The following is a 7,495-nucleotide window of genomic DNA, read 5'->3' on the forward strand; positions in this document are numbered from 1 at the left end:
AGGTGACTTTTTTGTCCATCACTCTGTCCCCAATATTCTTTACCATGCCAGGTACACAATGAACGTTCTGAAAAATGCTTTTCAAGTGAATGAAGGAAGGTTCAGGTCAACTCCGGCTGCATGCTGAGACAGATGCCGTGTACACAGGAGGGCACACTGCGACATGTCACACTGCAGCACCTGTGCATAGGGGCAGGACTTTTTCTATCACCTGTCCTCCATCGATGGCAAGAAGTACTTATGGAAGACACACTTCCTGTCCTCAAGGATCTGATGGCTTTGAAATGGATTGGATTGGCCTTGTTCATATGTTCCATTTCCTGTTCAATGCCAAACCCATTATTGGAGGAGTATCAAAATATATCCCAGGGTCCACATAAAATGTGAGTTTTACTTCTATTCAAAACACTAAGAATTCTGCCCAACATTGTTCGTTTTTCTGGGTCTTTTTCTTCTTAGTACATTGGAAAAAACAATGTCCCCTTTTCCACCCCTAGTAGCAAGCATGCGATTGTCTCTTGGATACTGTACGACACCAATAACCTTGGATGCCACAGTGCTGATTCCATGAGGATTCCATTCAAAGCCTGGGCAAGAATGATTCGCATTCTTATCTGAGTGTTGGCCTGTGTCTCTGAGCCAGTGCGGCACAAACGAAGAAGAAGGGAAGAGAAGATGTCATGAAATAGAAGTCAGTTGAGAACTACTGTGTAGAGATCATGGGATGGTCCAGAAACAAATACATAATAGCCAGGAGTCTGAATCCAGGCTCACAGAATGCGGTCCCTGGCTGGGTTAGCACTGGATACTTTTGCATGGGTGTTCAACCTGCGACCCGTGGACCACATGTGTCCCAGGACGGCTGTGAATTCGGCCCAACACAATATCGGAAATTTACTTAAAACATGATGAGATTTGTTCGTGATGACGTGTCACAATGTATTTAGCATGTGGCCCAAAACAACTCTTCTTCCAGTGTGGCGCAAAGACACCAAAAGGTTGCACACCCCTGCGTTCTATGGCACCACTCAAAGCAAAATTTCCATGTCATGTTAGTACGTACTCCACCCAACATGCTCCTGAGGTCAAATAGCTTTAGGAACTGCTTGGTTATTGCAGTGTTTCTAATATGCATTGTGATCTCCAAAAGGGAGCTATATTACACTGTGGCCCAAACTTATTTGACCACAGATTTTTTTTGTTTGGAAGACACCTTCTCTTTCTCTTTGGGAATGCTGATTTGAAGGCTGGATAGAGATTCCCCCAGCCTGGCGAATCCCTGGAAATGTTTTTAGGTGCATGGTGCCAGTCACTATTCTGATATGCACTGTTCTATTTTAAAAGCGGAAAAGAAAAATAATCCAGGCCTTGTGCCCTGAGACCTTTATAACCAGCTGATTAGCTTCTTGAATGGGTCCTCCTAGGTCTCCAGAGGACACGTTATTGCTTCTAAAGAGAGAAGTGACAACACAGCAGATTATAATCCAGAAGAAGTAAATAATGAAACTGTAAAGATGATAGATGCTTCTTTGGTATAGGGTGAAGAGGTTAATATTCATTTCTAAAGCATCGTTATCCATGTAAAGGAAATGTTTAGTACTTGACATAAACTGGAAACAGACATCATACTTCCGCTGATTGGGCTATCGTTTGCTGTGGCTGAATAAACTCTCTAGCATCCTTCTGTGCTTTCAAAGATGTTAAATCCAGCGGAATTGACTAAAGCAATTAGTCTCTGATCTTAAAAGAATTTCCACTTTTGAATCAGCAAACCAGATCCATTCCAGGTTGTATACTATTGAGATACTGTTTACATTGGAAACCAATATGAACTGTGTGTATGCAGGGTTAAAGTACACATATACATGGCAAAGAACCTATATATAGTTAAAGACGGCGATTACTGAATGAATAGACGTTAATAAATTCAGTGGATAAAATTTATTTTTTTAAGATTTTATTTATTTTTAGAGAGGGAAGGGAGGGAGAAAGAAAGAGAGAGAGAGAGAGAGAGAGGGAGGGAGGGAGAGAAACATCAATGTGCAGTTGCTGGGGGCTGTGGTCTGCAACCCATGCATGTGCCCTGACTGGGGATCAAACCTGCGATGCCTGGTTCACAGCCTGCACTCAATCCACTGAGCTACGCCAGCCAGAGCTCAGTGGATAAAATTTAAAATAAAAGGAGGAAAATGAGAGCATGATGCAGCCATTTCTCTATTTTTGTTTCAGTATTTCTCTGCCCTCCATTTTATAATTGCAGAGTCACCAAAAAGCATCACCTCATCATAAAAAAAAATACACACGCAAAAGACAAAACCCTAAATATCCCCCAAGAGGCATATCTCCTCCTGATTCAGCACATATGCTAAAAAAGTTGCTAAAGGTGAGCAGGTTTGAGCTGTGTAGGGTGGTGGGAAAGAGCGGAGAAGAACGAGCAGGCGAGTGTGCAGGCGAGAGAAGAAACGAGGCTGGGGGAGTGCAGAGAGCCACAGTTTGGAGGCCGTTGAGTGAGGGAACTTGGCCATTTACAGGTGAGAGGGCGGGTTCCGAAAGGTTAAAGTGCTCACCCCTGCTGACAGAGCTGTGCGTCATAGTGAGGATCTGTACCCAACTCGCAGTTGCTTTTCCACTCCCATCTCTGTCTCATGTCCTGCTGTTGTCAAGTTCAAATCAGATATTAGGGTATCAATCACAATGCCAGTGGAAGGGATGAGTAGAATAAATGCCCTTCCCCAATCCTTCAATGATAAAACGCCTACATTTCTAGGCTGTGAGTGGTTCTCCAACTTTGGCGTGCATCACCTGAAGGGCTTACTAAAACACAGCTGGGGACAATCCTGAGAATTTGCATCGCTAATGAGTTCCCAGGTGATGCTGATGTTGCTGGTTGAGAGCCATTTGGAGGTTTGTACCCTAGCTGGGAATTGAGTGGGTGACCTTTCGGTTCCCAGGCCAGCACTCAACCCACTGTGTCACACCAGCCAGAGCTCTTTGCTCTGTCTTGATCCTAGTAGGTTTAGCTCCCTCTCCAACAAGATTGTAAGTTTCTTGATGGCAGGGGCCACAATTCATTCTGGCCTCTAGTCCTCACAGTGCCAAACACAGTGCATCTTAGGAAATGTTTGTGCAATAAAATTCTAGAAAGTGATCTAAGAAATATGTTCGCTATGTAAGTAGCACACATATTAACCTTTCTAGAGATTTCTATGGTTTGTTCACTGATGGCAATACGTTAAGACCAAATGAATGTCTTCTTAACGACATCCGTTGGAGTAATGTTGAGCGGATATCATCTGGACAAACATATGCTGAATGGCACTTAAACCGCACCAGGTTGGCCTCTTGGGCCACTTGCCATTCCTCCAACTCCTAGGGACAGCTTTGCTCATACCCTCCTGGCTGCCAGGGGCCAGAAGTGTAAAGTTGGACTCATCGGAACACACGATCATCATTCTGTGATCACAGAATATGAAATATTGCAAAAGGAAGGCTCATTAAAGACTCACATGAACTCGTCCAAAGATAAAGTACTAGATGCGCACCTCGTCCTATTGTCATTACCCAATCTGATCATGTTAAGGGGAAAATTCTTCCTGCCTCCAGTACTGTTAGGGTAATAGGGAGCAACAGCAGGAGGTGGGTCCAGGTGCGGTTTACCACCACCAGGGGGGGCTTACAACGCGTTCTCAAGAGTCAACACCAATTACTGCAGGTAGATGGCAGCAACAGTCTACCTAAGGCTTTGGTTTTAACCACCAGAAGGGCGGGGGTGAGGGGGAAGGCTTCCCCTTTGTTTGCTGTGAAACCTGGCGCCTCTCCGGCCAGTGGACTGAAAGCCTCCTCCCACCGACACTGCAGCAGCCTCGGAGCAAACGTGTGGAAACTACAAGTTGATGAAAAGCCGAATCCAGTGCAAATCAGAGAGTGGGCTCTGTCTCATACACACAAAAAAAAGCAGTTTGGGCAGGGGAACCTAACCCTAGGCGATTTGTCCAGCCATTTCTAGGTTTAATCCATTTAGACACGAACCTGTAAACTCCAGTGGAAGTTTTTTATTGGCTCCTGGTGATGTCACGCGAGGCTGGGAGAACTGGTTTTCGCTGTGTGGGGCTTCTTTATTCCCTGAAACATCTTCTAGAAAACAAGCCCTGGGGCCTTTCACCCCGGCCGGCCGAGCCAGGGCCTCCGGCTGTAACCGGATACTAAGCCTTTCCCAAACAGACTCTTTATAAACAACCACCCCTCACCCCAACAAGGAGAAGCACCAAGTGGGCGCAAGGACAATAAACTCTGCAGCAGCGGTTCTCACCTTGGCTGCAGGCGGAAATCACCTGAGAGTTTCAACCTGCACACACACACAGACGCCAGACCCCACCCCAGAGATTCTGATTCACTGGTTTGGACGGCATCCGGGGCAGCTGGAGATTTTGAAAGATCCCCACGCGATTCCAACGTGCTGCCAAGACTGGGGACCATTGTTAGAAACGCAGCCTTTGCCCCTGTGTTAAGTCAATTCTCACGCCCACTAAGTACAGGCTCGCCTCGTTTTATTGCACCTCGCTATGTTGTACTGCACAGGTATTGCGGTCCCCGCTCCCCCCCCCCCCCAAAAAAAAAAAAACTGAAGGCACGACTCTCCCCACCAGCAAAAACATTACGGCTTCTTTTATTGCGATACTTGCTTTATTCCAGTTGTCTACAACCGAACCCACCCTCAGGTTTAGATTCCTTATGCCTTCAGCAAATTTAAAACAAAACCCAACAGTAAGAAAACCTTAGCACAGGGTCAGAAGATTAGGAACCTAATTAAAATGGAACGTAAAGCAAAGTCAGGCTCTGGCTGGTGTGGCTCAGTTGGTGGGGTGTCGCCCTGTAGACACAAAGGTCGCTGGCTCGATTTGCAGAAAGGGCCCAAGGTTGTGAGCCGGGGCTGCATTGGAGGCACACGAGAGGCAAAAGAATGCTGTTTCTTTTGCACACGAATGTTTGTCTCCCTCTCTCACTCCCTTCCCCTCTCTCTAAAAATAAATAAATATAATCTTTTTTAAAAGAGCAAATACAGGGGTTTTTCCTCACTCTTTTGAATTGCTACCATTCCGTTTTCCCAAAGAATCCCAGCCTGCTATTGACTTTCCCCATTTCTGAATGAAGCCAATTCTGATTTGCTGACCTCCAACTACTTCCGGGTTGTGTAAAATGAAGCTGAGTGGGACTTTGACTTTGAGTGACCTGGCAATCTTATGGCATCAGGTCCCTTTACTACTCTGTAGTTGGCCGTGGAGAATCGACTGTTTTCTTACGCTGCCTAACCTCTGGACTGGAAGGCTTCCAACACAATTTAGGTCAAGTGTGTTGAAAGGCTAAACAACGGGGCCACCAACGTAGGCAGTGACTTCAGGGAGCCCTAGGAAACCTCATTTCCACAGCCAAAACATGGCCATCTACCACTTTAGGATGATGGTTCCAGTTTTGAACATGCCAGAAGTCCCATCGTTCCTGTGGACAGTCGGTTAGACGACCCAGCTCTCAGGGTAGGCAGAGTTGCAGGGGCAGAGCATGGTCGTGACGGTGTGGTGGGAGGACCCAAGCCTGGGAACCTATGTGACAGGATGGCCTCACCACTCCCTCACAGTAGTGTCATCTTAGATATGTTGAGCACCGTCTCTGGGCTTCAGGTTGCTCAGCTCTACTATAAAGGAGTGACTGCCATTTCAGGTGTTTTCTCTGAAGTAAATAGGATAAAAGTGTGATGTGCTGGTACATGTTTAACAACTGGGGTGTGATTTTTTGGGGGGAGGGAACGCCTCCATTTGTAATGTTTGCCAATTCCCGTGGTGTAAATACTCCCACCATGGCTGATCCCAATATGGCGTCACTGACTGTGGCACTGAGAAGAGATGTGCACCACCTGGGGAAACAACATCTTCTAGTGATAGTCCCTCCCTACAATGTAGCAGATACTCACAAAACATTACACTCACATGGTCCCTTCCCCCTGTAGGAACATTTATGTTGACGGCAGGGGGTGGGGGGGTTACCATTTTTAAAGCATTTAACCTACACGATCTCATTGCATTTCTGGGGCAACACTGAAATGGGCAGGTGGGTATTATTTCTGTTTAACAGGTGAGAAGCCGAAGGCTCAGAGAGACTGGAACAAATTACTCAAGGCCATGCAGTGAGCGATCTATAAAATGGGTGTAATCAGCAGAAAAATCCGCCCCCAAAAAGATGTCCACATCCTTACCCCTGAAACCTGCAGGTATGTAGCTGACACAGCAGAAGAGTGGGAATGAAGGCTGCTGGTCAGATGACCTCAATGAGAGGTAGAGCACTGAATCATTCAGGTGGGACCAATGTAATCCCAAGGGTCCTTACAAGTCAAAGAGGCAGAGTGGAGAACCACAGGGAAATGTATGTACGCAGCATTGTTGGCTTTACGGATGCAGTGACAAGGCGAGGAACGCAAGAGGCTTCTAGAAACAGCAAAAGGCAAGAAAGCCTACCCTTCCCTAGAGCCACCGGAAGGGAACACAGCCCTCCCCCACTTTGATTTTGGCCCTGTGAGACCTGTGCGAGACTTCTGACCCTCAAAACTGTAAGATATCATATTGATGTCCCTTAATTTGCTACATTTGTGTAATTGCTACAGCAGGGATAGGAAAGTAATTACAAGGTTGGGCCTCCTCATTCCTCAAGTCTCAGCTCAAATTCCACCTCCTGGGGGAGCCTTTTTTTTTTTTCTTGCCCTTTCTCTAGGCCTTTGCTTTCTGCCCTGAGTTGCCATAAAACCTGGCTTTCAGGTTTTACTTATTAATGCTTGTCATTCTTGGCGTTCCTGCCCACTTTTCTCCCTCCTTCCTAAGGGCGAGGTAGTGTTTCGTCACCTTTGCATCATTTTCTGCCAGCATGGGTCCTTCCCCAAGACCAAAGCATCATAACTAGATTGAGGATGCACGAATAAACCAGGGAACGAGTGCTGGACCTCTGACATTAGCAACAGCACCGCCCCTCATCACCGCCTGAACCCGTGCTGCTGAGCCACAGGAGCAATCCGTCAGTGCTGCAGGACGATGAAAAGCGTGCCTTGGAAGGCTGGAGCTACCCAGCCCCCCTTCCTGCAGTGCAGTCTGCCTTTCATACCACCAGCCCCCAGAAGTAGCCTCTCCCCCAGACCAGCCCCTTTCACAGAGGAAGGAGAGTTCTGGCTCCAGACGGAAGAGAAACAGGCGTGATGAATGGGTTGCAGGAGCCCCAGACTCCGACGCGGCCATCTTTGTCTCAGCAAAGCTCATAATTGGATTTGGGCCTTTAGGCCAGTCACTTAGTTACTCTGTCCTCATTTATCAAATGGAAGGAATCCTAGCTCTGTGCTCTGCTTACTTTCAACGCTTCTGAAAAAAAAGGCAGAAAAGATGCACGCACGAGCCTGGACTCCAGTCACGTAGCTAACACAGTGAGAGCAGATGTGACCACGTGGTAAGAAGAGCAAGGG

Source organism: Phyllostomus discolor, chromosome X (assembly GCF_004126475.2).
Source record: "Phyllostomus discolor isolate MPI-MPIP mPhyDis1 chromosome X, mPhyDis1.pri.v3, whole genome shotgun sequence".
Taxonomy (NCBI): Eukaryota; Metazoa; Chordata; class Mammalia; order Chiroptera; family Phyllostomidae; genus Phyllostomus; species Phyllostomus discolor.